The sequence below is a fragment of the Bubalus bubalis genome, chromosome 7 (genome assembly GCF_019923935.1).
Source record: "Bubalus bubalis isolate 160015118507 breed Murrah chromosome 7, NDDB_SH_1, whole genome shotgun sequence".
Taxonomy (NCBI): Eukaryota; Metazoa; Chordata; class Mammalia; order Artiodactyla; family Bovidae; genus Bubalus; species Bubalus bubalis.
The window spans coordinates 101,000,977-101,022,540 of NC_059163.1; the positions used below are offsets into that span (position 1 = coordinate 101,000,977).

The 21,564-nt window shown below is 41.2% G+C and overlaps 1 pseudogene; it reads right to left on the minus strand.

Moving 5' to 3' along the window:
• Positions 1 to 3,256: 3,256 nt before the first annotated feature.
• On the minus strand, positions 3,257 to 11,551 carry LOC102410556 (annotated as a pseudogene).
• Positions 11,552 to 21,564: the final 10,013 nt, after the last annotated feature.

Below are 21,564 nucleotides of genomic sequence, written 5' to 3' on the forward strand. Positions count from 1 at the left end.
TTGCAGAGTGAGGAATCATTTAGTAGTGATGTCAAGTGCCCATTTTTTTGCTTCTCTTCAGATTCCAATTTATGGAGGGAGAGGTGTTCACCTCTCAGATGATTCACCTTACTCTTAAATTTATACTATATAGATCAGTGGCTCTGGGAACCCCTGAAGTCCCAGACACCTTTTCAGGGTTTAGAGATCATGTTATTTTTTCTTAATACTACTAAGACTTTATTTGCCCTTTTCATTCTCATGCTTTCTAGAGTATACAGTGGAGTTTTCTAGAGGTTGCAAGACATATAATGTCATCAGTGTTCTGGGAGCTAATGGAATTTGTGCTTATATATTCTTGTGTTTTAAAAACTTCCCAATGTTAAATCTAACATAAAGGCTTTTTGGAGTCCTCAACAACTTTCAGTAGCTTAAGGAGTCTTGAGACCAAAAAATTTAATAACCTGCAGGCTAGGTATAACATGAATGAAAGTAAGATATTAATTCTTACATTGGAAACAATGTACATTTAGTATTAGAACTGCAAATGGTTTTATTTTTATAAAAGTATTAAATGTGACTGAATTAATTTATAAAATATTTTTCAAAATCCAGATATATTTAAATGCTTTTTAAAAATTGTTAGCTATTTGTTATAATTTGTATTTCCCTTTCAATTTAGTATCTGCTTTTAAGTATCTTAGATGAAAAGTAACTTTTAAAAATATAAATAAAAGTACATAACAAATTTTTTTGTTTCCAGTAATGTACTTTTAAAATGAAAAATGTATACAAATTGTGCACCCTTTGAATGAAATTACATTTTAATTTTAATCCATCAAGTATTTGCTATCAATAGAATGCAAGTTAAGTAAGAATCTTCATTATAACAACATATGAGGTGGTCACCATTGTAGAAATAAACATGAAATAAAGGCAAGAAAATACATTTTATGGAATAATGTATAATTAATTAAAGGCAACCCCTTACCCATGGGCCTTTCAGGTCTCCTGTGCCTCTCTTGCCTTCTGAAGTGGCCTACACTCTGTGGAGTGTATTTCTCCCTGAATAAACCTATTTTCACTTTACCGTGGCTTGCTCTTGAATTCTTTCCTGTGCAGAGACAAGAACCCATACTTGGCGACTGTCCCAGGGACTTGGATGTGACCTGGAATGTGACCATCCTCTTGCACCCCACTCTCTGTCTTGCAGCAACACTCACACTGCCTCCGACCTTGTTCCCTCAAACCCTTACCAGCTCTGAGCATTCTTGTTCTCTTTCATCTTTGTCAATTTCACAGACCACTATGAGATCTCAGGATTATTTTAATGTATATTTCTTTGATTACTAGTGAAATTAAATATATTTTATTATGTCTATTGGCCATTTTTACACCCTTTATGAACTGTTTTTTATACTACTGTCCTTTGCCTATTTTTCAATTGGAATAACTGGCTTTTTAAAATTGATTTTTAAGAGTATTTCTTTTTTAGAGTTATACTTTAGCCTTTAGCCTACTTTAAAGCTTTAGCATTGCTTGGAAAAGATTTTTTTTTTCTGATGAACAGATTAGAAGTGTGTGTTTATTATAGAAAAATTAAAACCCAGAAGATACAGAGAAAGAAAAGTAAAAATGACCCATTGTTCTACCATGTTTTCTTCTTTTTTAAAATGTACAAATTGAAAATTCTCCCATTTCTCCCCCAATGTTATAACTGTCAACCTTCAGAATGCATTCTTTTAGCAGAACACTTATTTGCATATTAAAAATATGATTTTAATTCTTCTTTCATCTTTATCATTGTCATCATCATTATGATCATGAAGAACCTTTGTAATCATTTCTATTGATTTTTCTATTATGTTCTCTAGCTTTTCTAAGAAAGGCCACTTGCACTCCCAAGGATATATACATAACCAACTCTATATTCTTTAGAAAATGGCTTCATTTTAAAAAAAATAATTAACTCTTTAATTCATCTGGAATTTATTCTGGCATATGATGTGAAGTAATAATTTAATTTTATATTGGTTACATGGTTATTCACATCCTATATTGAACTGTCTATCCCTTTTGAACTGATTTCAAAAGTCAGATTCATCATTTAATGTTTTTTTATATGCTTTTGGACTTTGCATTTTAGCCCCAGTTTTGCACATTTAAAGATCTGGCAAGACAGATATAATTGATTACTTGTGTTTTTGGAAGTTTTCTGGCCATTCTTACTAGTTCACTTTTCAGATAAATTAGTACTGGTAATTATGTTGCTGCTGCTGCTGCTAAGTTGCTTCAGTTGTGTCCAACTCTGTGCGACCCTGTAGATGGCAGCCTACCAGGCTCCCCCGTCCCTGGGATTCTCCAGGCAAGAACACTGGAGTGGGTTGCCATTTCCTTCTCCAATGCATGAAAGTGAAAAGTTAAAGTGAAGTCACTCAGTCGTGTCCGACTCTTAGCAACCCCATGGACTGCAGCCCACCAGGCTCCTCCATCCATGGGATTTTCCAAGCAAGAGTACTGGAGTGGGGTGCCATTGCCGTCTCCGGGTAATTATGTTAAGCATCCATATATTGATTTGGGGTTCAGTTCAGTCACTCACTTGTGTCTGACTCTTTGAGACCCCATGGGCTGCAGCACACCAGGCTTCCCTGTCCATCACCAACTCCCAGAGTTTGCTCAAACTTGTGTCCATTGAGTCAGTGATACCATCCAACTATCTCATCCTCTGTTGTCCCCTTACTCTCCCACCTTCAATCTTTCCCAGCATAAGGATCTTTTCCAATGAGTCAATTATTTGCATCAGGTGGCCAAAGTATTAGAGCTTCAGCTTCATCATCAGTCCTTCCAGTGAATATTCAGGACTGATCTCCTTTAGGATGGACTGGTTGGATCTCCTTGCAGTCCAAGGGACTCTCAAGAGTCTTCTCCAACATCACAGTTCAAAAGCATCAATTCTTCGGGGCTCAGCTTTCTTTATAGTCCAACTCTCACATCCATACGTGACTACTGGAAAACCATAGCTTTGACTAGACAGACTTTTGTTGGCAAAGTAATGTCTCTGCTTTTTTTTTTTTTTTTTTAACATAGTCAGTGTTTTTATTTAATATTTTTAGCAGACAATTTACATGCCTCCTCACCCCTTCCTTTAAGTTAGTGTTGACAATATTACAAAACAACCCCCAAAACAAAACCAAAATCACTGTTGCTTTAAAAAACCAACAGTTTCACCAATTATATTCAAACAAAACACACTGCAAGGTTTGCACCATGTGCTTCTTCAGTGTTTCCTGGCGTCTGGCTCCCTTCCCATGCAAATGGCGGAGCTTCGCTGCCGCAGCCTGTCCATCCTCATGCTGGATCTGGAGGCTCGTTCAGCTTTCACATTCTTAAAATCCCAAATGGTCATGGCTTCGTCAATGCCTGTAGTGCAAAATTTGCGACAGTCTTGCTTGTCTACCTCATAAATAGACACTTGAGTAATACTGTTCTGGTGCAGCGTCTCCAGGGCCGTGGTGCAGTCCTCCATCGTGGCCCGCTTGTCCATATTGCGAAAGTGCTCCATGGCCGACACGTTGCGCTGGATGCTCAGTTTGGGAATGTCCAGCTTGGAGATGAAGGTCAAGCAGCCGCGGTCATCGTAGTTAAGCATGGGACAGCAATCGTGGCCAGCAGCCTCGAAACTGTTCTCTGAGATGAATGACACACTCAGGAGGGGCAGGAACTCCGTCTTCAGAGTTGAGACCTGCACACTTTTTGAGGCGTCAGCAACAGACGGTGCTGTCGTGGCTAACTTAGGCCAGGCGGGCTGACTCGGCAGGCTGCCGTTTGCCGAGAAGCTGACCCTTTGCACCCAGCCACCCGTGCCACTGCCACCAAACGCTGACATCAGCTGACCAAAAGGCATCTTGCTGCCCCAGGGCGCGCTGGCTGGCTTCTCATCCACTTCTTTAATGTAGGTAGAAAACACTCTGCATTTGAAGTCACAGGATCCCGCTGCCAGCAAGACGTTGTTGGGATGCCAATCCAAGCTGAGGACCGTGGAGCGGATGGGCTTTTTAATGTGCTTGCTCACCCACCAGGCATTTTCAGACTCAAAGTAATAAATGGAGATGAGTTGTGCTCCGCTGCCCACAGCAAATTTGCTTTCTAGCGGGGACCACTTGAGGAAAGTGGCCGCCTGGTTAATTCTCAGGTTCACCAGGGTTGGCTTTGAGACACCATCCTTCTGACTCTAGACGTAGGTGTTCCGGTTGGCTCCACAAGTGACGATGCGGTCACTCTTAGGAGTCGAGTCAATACCTGTGATGTGTCTGTTGTGTTCCTTGAGTTCATGAGCTTTCACCCACTGGCCCCCATTCTTCTTACAGATGTGGACTTCATGATCATTGGGGCTAAGTGTGATCTGGGTATGATCCCTGTTCCAGGCAGGACAGGTGATTGGCTCCAGTAAAAACTGATGCAGGGACATTATTCTTAGTGTTTTCAAAGGATAGAAAGCTGGGATCAAGGCGGTCCAGATGGCTCAGAGCATTGAATTCGCAGACTCTGGTCAGTCAGTGCAAACAGGCTCCAGTGGGCATGGTCGGAGAACCGAGGCTCAGCTGTCTCTGCTTTTCAATGTGCTGTCTAGTTGGTCATAGCTTTTCTTCCAAGGAGCAAGCATCGTAATTTCATGGCTGCAGTCACCATCTGCAATGGTTTTGGAGCTCCCCCCCAATAAAGTCTATCAATGTTTCCATTGTTTCCCCATCTATTTGCCATGAAGTGATGGGACCGGATGCCATGATCTTAGTTTTCTGAATGTTGAATTTTAAGCCAACTTTTTCACTCTCTTTCACTTTCATCAAGAGACCCTTTAGTTCTTCTTTGCTTTCTGCCATAAGGGTGGTGTCATCTTGCTTTTTTGATGATCCAAGGGATGTTAGACGTCATGTATGGATGGGAGAGTTGGACTGTGAAGAAGGCTGAGCGCTGAAGAATTGATGCTTTTGAACTGTAGTGTTGGAGAAGACTCTTGAGAGGCCCTTGGACTGCAAGGAGATCCAACCAGTCCATTCTAAAGGAGATCAGTCCTGGGTGTTCATTGGAAGGACTGATGCTGAAGCTGAAACTCCAATACTTTGGCCACCTCATACAAAGAGTTGACTCATTGGAAAAGACCCTGATGCTGGGAGGGATTGGGGGCAGGAGGAGAAGGGGACGACAGAGGATGAGATGGCTGGATGGCATCACTGACTCAATGGACATGAGTTTGGGTAGACTCTGGGAGTTGGTGATGGACAGGGACGCCTGGCGTTGCAGAGAGTTGGACACAACTGAGCGACTGAACTGAACTGAAGGGATGTTGGCATTACTTTGTAAACATGTGAGATGAGTGCAATTGTGTCGTAGTGTGAGTATTCTTTGGCATTGCCTTTCTTTGGGATTGGAATGAAAACTGACCTTTTCCAGTCCTGTGGCCACTGCTGAGTTTTCCAAATTTGCTGGTATATTGAGTGCAGCACTTTCACAGCATCATCTTTTAGAATTTGAAATAGCTCAACTGGGATTCCATCACCTCCACTGGCTTTGTTGGTAGTGATGCTTCCTAAGGCCCACTTGTCTTCACATTCCAGGATGTCTGGCTCTAGGTGAGTGATCACACCATTGTGGTTATCTAGGTCATGAAGATCTGTTTTATATAGTTCTTCTGGGTATTCTTGTCACCTCTTGTCAATATCTTCTTCTGTTAGGTCCATACCATTTCTGTCCTTTATTGTGCCCATCTTTGCATGAAATGTTCCCTTGGTAGCACTAGTTTTCTTGAAGAGACCTCTAGTCTTTCCCATTCTATTGTTTTCCTCTATTTCTTTGCATTGATCACTGAGGAAGGCTTTCTTATCTCTCCTTGCTATTCTTTGAAACTCTTTTGGGGTTAACTGATGTTTTGGTGTTAACTGATTTGGGCTTGCCTGATGTTTTTTTAATAATGACTGTCCTTATACAGAAACACAGTGTTTCTCTCTAGTAAATAAAATCTTGTATATGCCTCAGTAAAGTACATCTGGGTGTTTCTTGCTAAATCTGTCCCTGGGAATTTTGTCATTTTTATTATTTAGGTCTTTTTTTTTTTCCCCCTGTCCAGTTATCAACTGATAATTGTTGGAAAGAGATGCAAAGTGTTTTAGAAGAGTGAATTCAGGGATATTAGTCAAAGGAAGTGAAATCGAGCCAGGGCACTGTCACAGGTGAATGTAAACACACCTTCTCTATGGCACATCCTGTTATTGAGGAAAGGTGAGAGTCGGACTGACTGAAGCGACTTAGCATGCAGGAACACACGCAAGTGCAAGCTTTCTGGAAAATGAAGCTTGTGTCCTTCTAATCTGGGCCACAAACTTTCAAAAAACAACTTTTTTCCCCATGTTCTCTAGGTCATAATACAATTTGGAAAAACAGTTTCAGGTATTCTTCAATGTCCGAGGGTGTATTTTTCAGCAATTTCTTTTCAGGCTGGTGAGAAGGAATTTTATTTTTTATTTTTTTTTTAATTTAATTTTATTTTTATTTTTATTTATTTATTTATTTTTTTTATTTTTTTTTTAAATTTTATTTTATTTTTAAACTTTACATAACTGTATTAGATTTGCCAAATATCAAAATGAATCCGCCACAGGTTTACATGTGTTCCCCATCCTGAACCCTCCTCCCTCCTCCCTCCCCATTCCATCCCTCTGGGTCGTCCCAGTCTTTACAAAATTGTACTAGTTTTGCCAAATATCAAAATGGATCCGCCACAGGTATACATGTGTTCCCCATCCTGAACCCTCTTCCCTCCTCCCTCCCCATACCATCCCTCTGGGTCGTCCCAGTGCACTAGCCCCAAGCATCCAGTATCGTGCATCAAACCTGGACTGGCAACTTGTTTCATCCCCACGTGCTCTAGCCCTCTAGGCCTCTCTCCAAGGCTGCTGTGTGTAGCTGGTCCTGCAGGCAGGTTTATTTCCTTTGCCCCGTTTAATGGGTCATCCTGAACTTTAGTTATTCTCTCAAGTTATGAAACTACCAAAAGGAGGATTATGTTTATCTAATAAAAGATAGGAAATATGGATCTTTTTTGAAAATAAGTCACAGACGGAATATATTTAAAACTTACATAATCCAAATGTAGATTATAAGAAGACCACATATGGTGCTCATGCAAATCAGTAGGGGAAAGAAATGACCAGTTGTGAAAATGGGTGAAGGATTTGGTAAGCCAGCTCACAGAAAAGCACACCTGAATGGCCAAAAAGCATTTGAAAAGATAAAATCCTTTACCAGTAATCCTGGAAATCAAAACAGTGAGATACTGTTTCACACATCATATTTATTAGGAAAAATGTATGGCAATACCACATATTAGGAACTCTTATATTCTGCTGGTGGTGATATCAATCAGTTCAGTCAATTCAGAGAGCAAGTTGACACTATCTAATAAAGACATTTATAACTCATGGTCTAGCAATTCCATTTCTAAGTATACTGCCAAGAGAAACTTGCAAGGGTGCTCAAGGAGACATGTATAAGGATGTTCAGTGCAGCATTATTTATAATAATAAAGAATTGGAAGCAGCTCATATGTGCAATAACTGGGAATCAAGATTATATACATATTTTCCCCCCCACGGTAGAATAATGAATGGACTACATCTGTATTTAGAAGTTGATGACTAAATTTCAAACACAAAATAATGGCTGAAAATGTTGCAGGATAATTCCTACAGTTTGATACCAATCAGTATCATATATTGTTCATTGTACATACCTCTGTAGTAAAACTAGAAAGATGCAGATGGAAAGGTTACACACCAACTTCATGATACTGGTTGACTCTAGGAAGATAGGAGCCAACTGGGTTCAGAAGGGATAAAAAGAGACTTTAAATCGCTCTAAAGTTTTATTTCTTAAAAAATTCAAATATGAAAATATAGAAATAGAAATACTTGCTAGATATTGGTAGCAGAAATATGGATATTCATTATTAGTTTCTGTACATTTCTATATTTTAAAATAGCTCATATTTTTAAAATGTATTTTAATTGGAGGCTAATCACTTTACAATATTGTGGTGGTTTTTGCCATACATCCACATGAATCAACCATGCATGCACATGTGTCCCACCATCCTGAATCCCCCTTCCACCTCCCTCCCCACCCCATCCCTCTGGATTGTCCCAGAGTACTGGCTTTAAGTGCCCTGTTTCATGCATCAAACTTGCACCAGTCATCTATTTTACATATGATAATATACATGTTTCAGTGCTGTTCTCTCAGATCGTCCCACCCTTGCCTTCTCCCACAGAGTCCAAAAGTCTGTTCTTTACATCTGTGTCTCTTTTCCTGTCTTGCATATAGGGTTGTTGTTACTATCTTTCTAACTTCCATATATATGCATTAATATACTGTACTGGTGTTTCTCTTTCTGATTTACTTCACTCTGTGTAATAGGCTCCAGCTTCATCCACCTCGTTAGAACTGACTCAAATGCATTCTTTTTTTATAGCTGAGTAATACTCCATTGTGTATATATACCACAACTTCCTTATCCATTCATCTGCTGATGGACATCTAGGTTGCTTCCATGTCCTGGCTATTATAAACAGTGTTGTGATGAACATTGGGGTACACGTGTCTCTTTCAATTCTGGTTTCCTCAGTGTGTATGCCCAGCAGTGGAATTGCTGGGTTGTATGGCAATTCTATTTCCAGTTTTTTAAGGAATCTCCACACTATTTTCCATAGTAGCTATACTAGTTTGCATTCCCACCAACAGTGTAAAAGGGTTCCCCTTCCTCCACACCCTCTCCAGCATTTATTGTTTGTAGACATTTTGATGGCAGCCATTCTGACCAGTGTGAGGTGGTATCTCATTGTGGTTTTGATTTGCATTTCTCTGATAATGAGTGATGTTGAGCATCTTTTCATGTGTTTATTAGCCATCTGTATCTTCTTTGGAGAAATATCAGTTTAGTTCTGGCCCACTTTTTGATTGGGTTGTTCATTTTTCTGGTATTGAGCTGCACGAGCTGCTTGTATATTTTGGAGATTAATTCTTTGTCAGTTGCTTCATTTGCTATTATTTTCTCCCATTCTGAATGCTGCCTGTTAACCTTGTAAAATAGCTCATATTTTAAAATTAAGTTGAAATAACCTACTTTTCTATAAAAATGGAAATCTAGTCAGAATATTTCTGTGGTGAAAACACTTTCTGGACTTCGTCTTTTGTGAAATGTAAAACATATCCTTCCCATTGCTACTCACCTTCAGCATCTTTCTGTGTATGACAAACACCCATGATGCTTCTTGTCAAGTCTTTGAGTGTGTAAATTCAGAAAATATTCTCTAGCAATTCAGAGGAATTATAAGGCTGTGAGGGATTGTTCATGCCAAGAAGTCATTAGAATGACTATATGAAGTCTGCTTTTTCATCATTTAAAACCTGCTCTTCACTCAAAAGATATGTGAATTTTCTATTAGACTCCAGGAAGAAAAGGCTTGACTTACCTAAAAACCTAATAAAATTTCTTTCATTAGGCCTAAAGAACTGCACAATTCAGATTCCTTTTATGCCTGGGCTTTTAGGAAGCTAGAGCTAATGTAATGATCAGTTGAATTTACCATCTTATTCTAGATCCTGATTGTAGATAATTGCCTTTCTATTTCCCCCGTATAGTTTTTGATGTTCATTTCTGATTTATTTACTGCTGTATTGCACGTGTTTATAAGTGTTCTTAGATCCATCTTGAAGGAAATGCATTTTAAAGTAATAAGCATGTCGATAGATGAATACATGAGTGAACTGATTTATGAACCATAGATTATATTAATTTACCCTGAGAAATATGATTGCCAAATAAACAGGCATATTTTTTCAGCTGGTCAGTATACTTGCTTACCAGTATGAGAATCTCCTTAAGAAAAAAATTTTCAGCAAGAAGGTTTCTCAGCGACAATTTATACTAGTGACTGCCAGATGACTTTTCCCCCAAACAGAACACTAGTCTTATTATATCCCTGCTCAAAAGCCTTCAGAAATTCTGTACTCTCCTTAGGTAGACATTCATCAGCTGGGCATCTTATATGATAGTGTCCAAATATTCTAGCTTCTGTGTCTTTTGTCCCTGTCATGAACCCTCCGACTCAACCAAACTGGAAAACTTTTAGCTTTCTAAGCACCAGCCACTTTCCCATCTACATCCTTTTTAAATACTGCTTCCACCACTCACATGCCTCCCCCACCACAGAATCTTACTCATACATGAATGTCCATCTCAAAAGTCATCTGGTAACAATAATAACACATATTCATATGTTAACTCATTTGATCCTCACACAACCCTGTATATGGTAAGTGGTATTAATCCCACTTTACAGATGAGAAAAAGTGAGGCACAAAGAGGTCATCACTTTCCCAAAAGAATGTAACTAATGAAAGAGATGAAACTGTATTCAAATCCAGCCAGCCTGGCTCTGGAGTCCACATTCCTATCGATGAGTTTCAATATTCCCAAAAATGGAAACTTGGCATATGGAATATTTCAAGCTAAGGAATTTGAGAAATCGCTGGTACAGGAAGGATTTTCTGATTTTTCCCCAAAGTAGGTCATAAGACTCTCATGTGAGAGGTACCTTCCCTATACCTGGAGGAAAGGACCATACTTATCTATGAAAGATTGTTGTTCAGTCACTAAGCTGTGTCTGACTCTTTGTGGCCCCAAGTGCTGCAGCACACCAGGCTTCCCTGCTCCTCACTATCTCCTGGACTTTGCTCAAATTCATGCCCATTGAGTTGGTGATGACATCCAACTGTTTCATCCTCTGTTGTCCCTTTCTCCTCCTGCCCTCAATCTTTCCCAGCATCAGACTCTTTTCCAGTAAGTTGGCTCTTTGCATCAGGTGGAAAGAGTATTGGAGCTTCAATTTCAGCATCAGTCCTTCCAATGAAAATTCAGGGTTGATTCCTTTAGGATTGATTGGTTTGATCTCCTTGCAGTCCCAGGGACTCTCAAGTCTTCTCCAGCACCACAATTCGAAAGCATCAATTCTTCAGTGCTCAGCTTTCTTTATGGTCCAACTCTCACATCCATACATGACTACTGGAAAAACCATAGCTTTGACTAGACAGACCTTTGTTGGCAAAATGATGTCTGCTTTTTAATTGCTGTCTGGGCTTGTCATAAATCTAAACGAACCTTTCAAACCTGGCTCTCTTTCACTGTTTCTTCAGGTGTGAAGGCATGAAGGAAGGTGTGAGTGCTCAGTTGTGTCGGACTTTTTGTGACTCCATAGACTAGCTCACCAGGCTCCTCTGTCCTTTGGATTTCCCGGGCAAAAATACTGGAGTGGGTTGCCATTTCCTACTCCAGGGGATCTTCCTGATCCAAGGGTCGAACCCATGTCTCTGACGTCTCCTGCATTGGCTGGTGGATTCCCACTATGCCACCTGGGAAGCCCATCTTGCTTCAGGGATTGTTGCCAAGTTCTAACATGTCTACTTACCCCTCTCTGGCACTAGCCTCTCCCTCACCATCAGTGCTCTGGCTCTGCATCATCTTGCAATTTTTCAAAGCCCTGCTGTACCCTGTCCTCACTGCCTTTGCACACATTGTTGCCTCTACTGGAGTAAACCTCCCCCTCAACCCCCATACTTATCACCCAGGTAGCCAAAACTCAACTTTCAGATTCAGCTCAAATACGACTTCCTCATAGAGCTTCCTTGACCCCACAGGCCAGACCAGGGACCCTTGCCTGCACTCTTAGATTTCCCTGCAGTTTTTCTTCCTACCAAATAGCACAGTTTGCAATCATAGGTTGTGTGTCCCAGATTAAAACTGGGAACCCACATGGTCGAGTCCCCACACAGTCTCTCTCAAAGAAACATCTACTCAAAGTAAATAATTAAAAGCAATTCATTCTTTACTACAATCAGTCACAGGACACCAAGGGGACCCAGTCAATAACTCACAACTATACTTAATAATTTGGAAATTTGGAAAACTCAGCAATGGCCATAGGGCTGGAAAAGGTCCGTTTTCATTCCAATCCCAGAGAAAGGCAATGCCAAAGAATGCTCAAACTACCACATAATTGCACTCATCTCACACGCTAGTAAAGTGATGCTTAAAATTCTCCAAGCCAGGCTTCAGCAATACGTGAACTGTGAACTTCCAGATGTTCAAGCTGGTTTTTTAAAAGGTAGAGGAACCAGAGATCAAATTGCCAACATCGGTTGGATCATTGAAAAAGCAAGAGAGTTCTAGAAAAACATCTATTTCTGTTTTATTGACTATGCCAAAGCCTTTGACTGTGTGGATCACAATAAACTGTGGAAAATTCTGAAAGAGATGGGAATACCAGACCACCTGACCCGCCTCTTGAGAAACCTATATGCAGGTCAGGAAGCAACAGTTAGAACTGGACATGGAACAACAGACTTGTTCCAAATAGGAAAAGGAGTACGTCAAGGCTGTATATTGTCACCCTGCTTGTTTAACTTCTATGCAGAGTACATCATGAGAAACGCTGGGCTGGAAGAAGCACAAGCTGGAATCAAGATTGCCAGGAGAAATATCAATAACCTCAGATATGCAGATGACACCACCCTTATGGCAGAATGTGAAGAAGAACTAAAGATCCTCTTGATGAAAGTGAAAGTAGAGAGTGAAAAAATTGGCTTAAAGCTCAACATTCAGAAAACGAAGATCATGGCATCCGGTCCCATCACTTCATGGGAAATAGATGGAGAAACAGTGGAAACAATGATTGACTTTGTTTTTCTGGGCTCCAAAATCACTGCAGATGGTGATTGCAGCCATGAAATTAAAAGACGCTTACTCCTTGGAAGGAAAGTTATGACCAACCTAGATAGCATATTCAAAAGCAGAGACATTACTTTGCTAACAAAGGTCCATCTAGTCAAGGCTATGGTTTTTTCAGTGGTCATGTATGGATGTGAGAGTTGGACTGTGAAGAAAGCTGAGTGCTGAAGAATTGATGCTTTTGAACTGTGGTGTTGGAGAAGACTCTTGAGAGTCCCTTGGACTGCAAGGAGATCCAACCAGTCCACCCTAAAGGAGACCAGTCCTGGGTGTTCATTGGAAGGACTGATGCTGAAGCTGAAACTCCAATACTTTGGCCACCTGATGCAAAGAGCTGACTCATTGGAAAAGACCCTGATGCTAGGAAGGATTGAGGGCAGGAGGAGAAGGGGACGACAGAGGATGAGATGGCTGGATGGCATCACCGACTCAATGGACATGGGTTTGGGTGGGCTCCGGGAGTTGATGATGGACAGGGAGGCCTGGCATGCTGCGGTTCTTGGGGTCGCACAGAGTCGGACATTACTGAGCAACTGAACTGAACTGAACTGATACTTAATAACATCTATTTGCCATTTCTCTGACTCTAGATCACACTTTGCATTACTGACCTAAGAATCATCTCTTGCAGCTTCTGTGGGCTCTGGGGTTATACCACCTGGTTTTAAACCCTGGCTGTACTGCTTATTCAATATGTAAACTTGTACAAGTTACTTCTCTATGCCTCCATTTCCATATCTGAAAAATGGGGTTAAATTCAGTACTTCTTTGTTTTGGGGAGGACTATGAGAGAGAGAAACGGAGAAGGCAATGGCACCCCACTCCAGTACTCTTGCCTGGAAAATCCCATGGATGGAGGAGCCTGGTGGGCTGCAGTCCATGGGGTCGCTAGGAGTCAGACACAACTGAGCGACTTCACTTTCAAGCATTGGAGAAGGAAATGGTAACCCACTCCAGTATTCTTACCTGGAGAATCCCAGGGACAGGGGAGCCTGGTGGGCTGCCGTCTATGGGGTCGCACAGAGTCAGACACGACTGAAGTGACTTAGCAGCAGCAGCAGCAGCATGAGAGAGACTGGGGCTTCCCAGGTGGTGCAGTGGCAAAGAATCTGCCTACCAATGCAGGAGATGCGGTGTGATCCCTGAGTTGGAAAGATCCTCTGGAGTAGGAAATGGCTACCCACTCCAGTATTCTTGCCTGGAAAATTCTATGGAAAAGGAGCCTGGCAGGTTACAGTCCATGGGGTCTCTGAGTCAGACACAATTAAGCAGAAGCTTGATGAGAGAGAATACTAGGTAAAGTGCATTGACCAATTCCTGTAATATAATGAGGTATTCAATAAAAATTATAAAAAGCAATAGTTTACAGAGCACCAGATTTGAGCGCCCTGTGTCATACAGCAAATTCCCACTGGTTATTTGTTTTGCATATGGTAATATATATGTTTCAATGCTACTCTCGCAATTCGGCCCAACTTCTCCTTCCCCCACTGTGTCTATAAGTCTCGTCTCTTTGTCTGCCTCTCCACTGCAGCCCTGCAGATAGGATCATCAGTGCCACCTTTCTAGATCCCATATATGTGCACTAATATGTGATATATTTTTTCTCTTTGTGACTCACTTAATTTAGGTTTAAACATTTTGTTTATTTATTCTTTTACTTAAAAAAATTTTTTTTTTCAATTTAAGGATAATTGCTTTACAGAATTTTGTGGTTTTCTGTCATACATCAACAAGAATCAGCCATCAGATCAGATCAGATCAGTTGCTCAGTCGTGTCCGACTCTTTGCTACCCCATGAATCGCAGCACGCCAGGCCTCCCTGTCCATCACCAACTCCCAGAGTTCACTGAGACTCACGTCCATCGAGTCAGCGATGCCATCCAGCCATCTCATCCTCTGTCGTCCCCTTCTCCTCCTGCCCCCAATCCCTCCCAGCATCAGAGTCTTTTCCATGAGTCAACTCTTCGCATGAGGTGGCCAAAGTACTGGAGTTTCAGCTTTAGCATCATTCCTTCCAAAGGAATCCCAGGGCTGATCTCCTTCAGAATGGACTGGTTGGATCTCCTTGCAGTCCAAGGGACTCTCAAGAGTCTTCTCCAACACCACAGTTCAAAAGCATCAATTCTTCAGCGCTCAGCCTTCTTCACAGTCCAACTCTCACATCCATACATGACCACAGGAAAAACCATAGCCTTGACTAGACGGACCTTTGTTGGCAAAGTAATGTCTCTGCTTTTGAATATGCTGTCTAGGTTGGTCATAACTTTCCTTCCAAGGAGTAAGCGTCTTTTAATTTCATGGCTGCAATCACCATCTGCAGTGATTTTGGAGCCCAGAAAAATAAAGTCTGACACTGTTTCCACTGTTTCCCCATATATTTCCCATGAAGTGATGGGACCAGATGCCATGATCTTAGTTTTCTGAACATTGAGCTTTAAGCCAACTTTTTCACTCTCCACTTTCAGTTTCATCAAGAAGCTTTTTAGTTCCTCTTCACTTTCTGCCATAAGGGTGGTGTCATCTGCATATCTGAGGTTATTGATATTTCTTCCAGCAATCTTGATTCCTGTTTGTGCTTCTTCCAGCCCAGCGTTTCTCGTGATGTACTCTGCATAGAAGTTCAATAAGCAGGGTGACAATATACAGCCTTGACGTACTCCTTTTCCTATTTGGAACCAGTCTGTTGTTCCATGTCCAGTTCTAACTGTTGCTTCCTGACCTGCATACAAATTTCTCAAGAGGCAGGTCAGGTGATCTGGTATTCCCATCTCTTTCAGAATTTTCCACAGTTTATTGTGATCCACATAGTCAAGGCTTTGGCATAGACAGTAAAGCAGAAATAGATGTTTTTCTGGAACTCTCTTGCTTTTTCTATGATCCAGCGGATGTTGGCAATTTGATCTCTGGTTCCTCTGCCTTCTCTAAAACCAGCTTGAATATCAGGAAGTTCACGGTTCACATATTGCTGAAGCCTGGCTTGGAGAATTTTGAGCATTACTTTACTAGCGTGTGAGATGAGTGCAATTGTGCGGTAGTTTGAGCATTCTAGGTATACCCATGTCCCCTCCCTCCCAAATCTCCCTCCCGTCTCCCTCCCCAACATTTTATTTTTTAATAAATTATTTCTACCTGCCTCTGTTCTTTCTTTTCTTGAACCAATAACTCACCTTTACTTCTGAAGTCTAGTCTCTTTTCTTCCATTAATTGGATCTGGCATCCCAACAAGTTAGAAACCCAGCTGACCAAATATTTCTTAGAATGGGGAAGGGGAGGAAGTGAGATGGGAGATGCTTAGAACACAAAAGCAAAATTCTCTTTGATTGTTGAAAGAGTGAAGGAAATTTGCTAATATTATATTTAACAACTTTTCCCCTTTTCCCTTCATCACACCTTTTTGATTATTTGACTATTGTATAGCATCGCCCACTGGGCTAAGCGCTGGAAGAATAGAATCTGTGTTCATTTAAGTCACCATTGTACCCACACTTCCTGGAACACAGCCGTCGCTTAAGTCTGATGCATGAATAAATGAGGGAGGTGATGATGATTCAGTGAAATCATGCTGATTATACCCTTGATACAGTGCCTGGTACATTGCGCTGAACACATATTCATTTTGGGTATTCTTTCTTTTACACCCACCTTCTCCATAAGAAATCCTTTCTCTGCCAATTTGATACCTAATTTATTTCCAGAGCTCCTCCTCAAGGCCCCTTCTCAAGAAACCTTCCCAAATATCCCTCCTGGACTGGTAGTTTTACCCATTTGCCCCCATGGCCGGGTGGCCTTCTCACTATTATAGGATTAGCCGGTAACGTGTCTCTCCTCACCACATTGTAACCCCCCTCCCCGGGGGCCAGTGACCGTGCTTGGCATACTGTTTGAGATATAGTAGGTGTTCAATAGATGTGTAATGAATATTAGTAAATCACAGTTTCTCTTAGATATGTTTCAACACAGTTTTCACTAATTTCTTTATGAAATTTGGAAAATACTACTTGGCATGCTGCAGTCCATGGGGTTGCAGAGAGTCAGATGCGACCAATTGATAGAACAACTTTAAAAAAAAAAAAACTTTCAGTGTATTTTTTATTTAAAAAGTGAAACCTCAGAAACATACTATGGTGTACCAAAGCTTAAATTTCAGAAATAAAGCTTTCATTTAAAAAAAATTTGTTCATACAGACTCATGTTCACCTCAAGAAGTTTCCCACAGAGAAATACCAATAGTTTCTTTTCAAGTTCTAAGACTACCACAGTGGAAATATAATTTCTTGGAGGTGACAAACATGGGGTCCCCTGCACTCTAAATATGAACCTTAGCTGCTTGCAAGTTTAGCAAGCTTGAGGTAATTAGAATTAGTCAGAAAAAGGCTGTCTCTTGTCTTATGGCAAAAATAATATACCTTCATTAATTAGCCTTTAGAAAATAATTATTAACTGAAAGTACTGAGGCTTAGCTCATTTTTTTCTTATTAGTAATATTTGCAAACCAACTTTTAGAGTTGTATTCCTTTAGCATATGGTTAATATCATTCATTTTATGCTAAATCTTTCAGAATGAATGATGATATATTCTGATGACCTTGCTCTCAAGTGAGGGAAACCTGGTCTCCTCTCTCCACGGGCTAAATCTTTTAACCTGGCTTTTGAGAATGCAAATGCATGGAAGCATAGAGCTGAAAGGGATTTCCTTCTCCAGCGAGTAGCCTAAACTACACATAGCTAATGGTTGTTCAGCATATTTCCAAAGCTCTCCAGTGATGGTAATGACAGAGTTTAATCACCTTTGCAGTTGAGCTCTGCCTTAGGTCAAAGAGACCTCTCGTTCATTCTAATGCAGTTTTGTCCGGTTTTCATCTCTATAGAGATGGAGAAAAGTCAGCTAGTATCCTCCTCCAAATAAACCTTCCTGTTCTCTAAGAAAGCTATTAAAGCATTCCTTGGCCTGCAGTTTTCAAGTAAGGCCAGTTTAGTGTCTTCAGCCATTCCTCAGAGGTCTCTTCCTCCATCCTTTTAATGATTTTTTGTTGTTTCTCCTTGGATCTTTTCCAAGTTCTTTACAGCTCTCTAGAAATTGAGAAACAGAACGACTCAAAGCTAATAGGGGCCTGACCAATACCAAATACAGAAAAAAAGATAGGTTCTCAGGTTTTGTGTGTCATACCCCATCGGTACACATCAGGGCCAGGAAAACTCATCAGTGTACACATCACTAAAGCATCATTTGTGATATTCTAAAATAAGGTTGAATAAAGACTTTGCACTTTAAAAATACCTTTTTATTCACAGAAAATATAAAGGGATGCATAAGAAGATATTTTAGATGCTTATGACAAAATACTATTTGAAGCATTCATTAGCTGAAAAATAACCAATATCACACATCATAAGTCATTTTTAATTCTTTGTTGTTACTTAGTCACTACGTCATGTCCGACTCTCTTTTGATCCCAGAGACTATTGCTCACCAGGCTCCTTCTGTCCATAGGATTTCCCAGGCTAAAATACTGGAGTGGGTTGCAGTTTGTCTAGGAACTCTTTAAAACATTGGTTTAGTAAACCAGATTTTATTTCTGTGAATATTTGAAGATAATATTACATTTTGACACTCAAATATATATTTGTAACTTAGAGTTTTTACTGATTCAATTGAATTCCAAATTTCTTAAAATTAGTGATTTTTCTAAATCAAAAATATAGTCGTATTTATACATTTTTAACAATCACTTATTAAAAAAAATTTCCCCCTCTTATTTTAGATCTTTATTTTCCGAAGATTGTCCCTCAGAATAGATTTTCACATTGTAGTTGCCTACTTTTATCTAGAGATATGATCTCATGTAAAAAGTAACTGCCTTTGTTGGCATCTCTCTGGAGAGATAGTTGGGTTTTAAGGGTATCCCTGGTGTGTCTTCCCACTGTTCTCTGGTGCCACCCACCCACTTTTTTACTTTTTCAGCTCCCAGATGGATAAGTAATGTATTCAGAAACAACTAACGTCTCTTCTATAAGATTACTAAATTTCGCTATTGATTTCCAAATTTCTACCTCAGTTTCTTTTGTTCTTCCAAGGATGACTCCACCAAGTGTTTGTGATCAAGTCCCTTCCTATCCTTTTATTTTTTAAAACATCTACTTATTTGGCGATGCTGAGTCTTAGTTGTGGCATGTGGGATCTAGCTCCGTGACTAGGGCTTGATTCTGGGCACCCTGCACTGAGAGCAGAGTCTTAGCCTCTGGACCACCAGGGACGTACCTCTTCCTAGCCTTTTAAAGACATTGTATACACGCATATCATTCTGTGAAGGTTTTGTTTGGGTTCATGAAATAATTTATTTAGGTGTGTTTTTTGTGAAGTCAATTAGATTCTGCTTAGTTTAGATTCTCTTTTAGTTCCCCTCAAAGCAGAGACCCACCTAAGGACTTGGGTACAGGTGTTTTGTTGGGAGGTTATCCCAAGGAATGAGAAGGAGAGCAAAGAGAATATGGGACAAGGGAGAAAGGAAAGTCAGTGTAAGGATGTATTATCAAGTTCCAGCTGCAGGCAATGGAGATTCAATTTCTGAAATTCAAGGATGGTTGAGAACATAAGAAATTCCTCCTACAATTGTCCCCTGAAGGACAGGAGGCTGGCGTATGTGTCTGTCAGCACCCATCCCTTCTTTGAGGGTTGTTTCCAGGCGTGTTAAGTCCCCATTCTGGCCTGGCAGGCACACAGGGAGGTGTCCTATGACAGGTATTGGGATGGGCTCTGAGGGGGTCCAAGCCTGCACAGCACTGTCCATTGTTCCTGTACTGAAATTAGAGATGGGGCGAGGGAATGCAACCCAGAGTCCAGGCCTCTTACCACAATAAACCTTCCGTATTATGAACAGGTAGGACTTACAAGGGCCCTCAGAAAAACTGGGGTCACATGATGGGACTATGTGCTCATGACGAACCGTTTGTGCGTGTGCGTGCTGGGTCATGTCCAACTCTTTGTGACCCTATGGACATATTGTAGCCAGCCAGCCTCCTCTTCCATGGGATTCCCTAGGCAAGAACACTGGAGTGGGTTGCCATTTCCTTCTTCAGGGGTCTTCCCGACCCAGGGATCAAACCTGCGTCTCCTGCATCTTCTCCAGGCGGATTCTTTTACCACTGAGCCACTGGGGCCTAATGAACAATTAATTGCGCTGGGAGTTGAAATTTGGGAAGTGGCTTCTAATCTCTGTGGAATTAAAAATAAAATCAGCTTAGTATGAGTCTACACCAAGATGAGGATACTTTTACCAACAATGACACCAGAAATAAACCTCTTTAGTGACATGGCAGTCAGATTGCAGATTGGAAAAGAATTTCCAGACACAGCATTTCAGAAAGAAGTGAATTCATTAAGAGCAAGGAGCAGAGATAATGAAGTTGCTACAAATGCAGTGGGTCAGGGAGAGCTGTTAAAATAGCAGGCTGGCTTAAGGGAGAGCCAGAGCTTTTCATGGGTTGAATGTTCAGTCCTTCAGTCGTGTCTGACTCTTCAGAACCCTGTGGACTGTAGCCCCCGAGGATCCTCTATCTATGAGATTCTCTGGGCAAGAATACTGGAGTGGGTTGACATTCCCTTCTCCAAGTGATCATCCCGACCCAGATCGAATCTGTGTCTCTTGCATCTCCTGCATTGGCTGTGGGTTAGTAGGCAATTTTTATAGCCTCAAGACAAAGAAAATTCCTGCTAAAAGGGTGGCATTAAGTGATTGTTTAGGATGCTATAGGGTAACTACTGGGTGGGCATTTTTGCCTAATTTGGGGTCAGGAAGCTTGCTGGTAATGATCTGGGGGGCTTTTGGCAACAATTACAAAGGGACTCACTCAGTTCTGGAGATGACCTTGTTTCTGCACTCTGCTGCAGTGGTCTTGGTGCAAGGCCTTGCAGCTGTGACCCTGGTGTGGCACTCCACATTTATCCTCCTCCCCTTGTGTCAGCATAAGAAATAAGAATCACATAGAAACCAAAGATGTTCAGAGAGACTTCTGGGAGAGAATGCAAGAATGAATTCCATGAAGGGACTCAGCCTGAGACCCAAGGAGCTTGCAGGGGCTCACGAGGTGCCCTGGATCCTAGTTCATTACAGTCACATGGTGAGAATATTTTCAGTTAGAAATGATGTTAGATTTATTTGTATAATTAAAGCACATCAGCCAGTCAGTGTGGATGGTTTGTAGAGCTGTGTGTAAAGAGGGATGGACAGAGCCTTTCTTTATTCTTAGACAGTATTTATCAAACCTTTTTGGCCATGACCTATGATAAGGCATGACTTCCTTGGTGGCTCAGATGGTAAAGCATCTGTCTGTCTACAATGCAGGAGACCCGGGTTCGATCCCTGGGTCGGGAAAATCCCCTGGAGAAGGAAATGGCAATCCACTCCAGTACTATTGCCTGGAAAATCCCATGGACAGAGGAGCCTGGTAGGCTACAGTCCATGGGGTAGCAAACAGTTGGGCACGACTGAACGACTTCACTTTGTGATAAGGCATACATTTTACATGGTGATTTGGTAGACACATCAGATGAGATCAGTCACTCAGTCCTGTCCGACTCTTTGCGACCCCATGAATCGCAGCACGCTGGGCCTCCTTGTCCATCACCAACTCCCGGAGTTCACTCAGACTCATGTCCATCGAGTCAGTGATGCCATCCAGCCATCTCATCCTCTGTCGTCCTCTTCTCCTCCTGCCCCCAATCCCTCCCAGCATCAGAGTCTTTT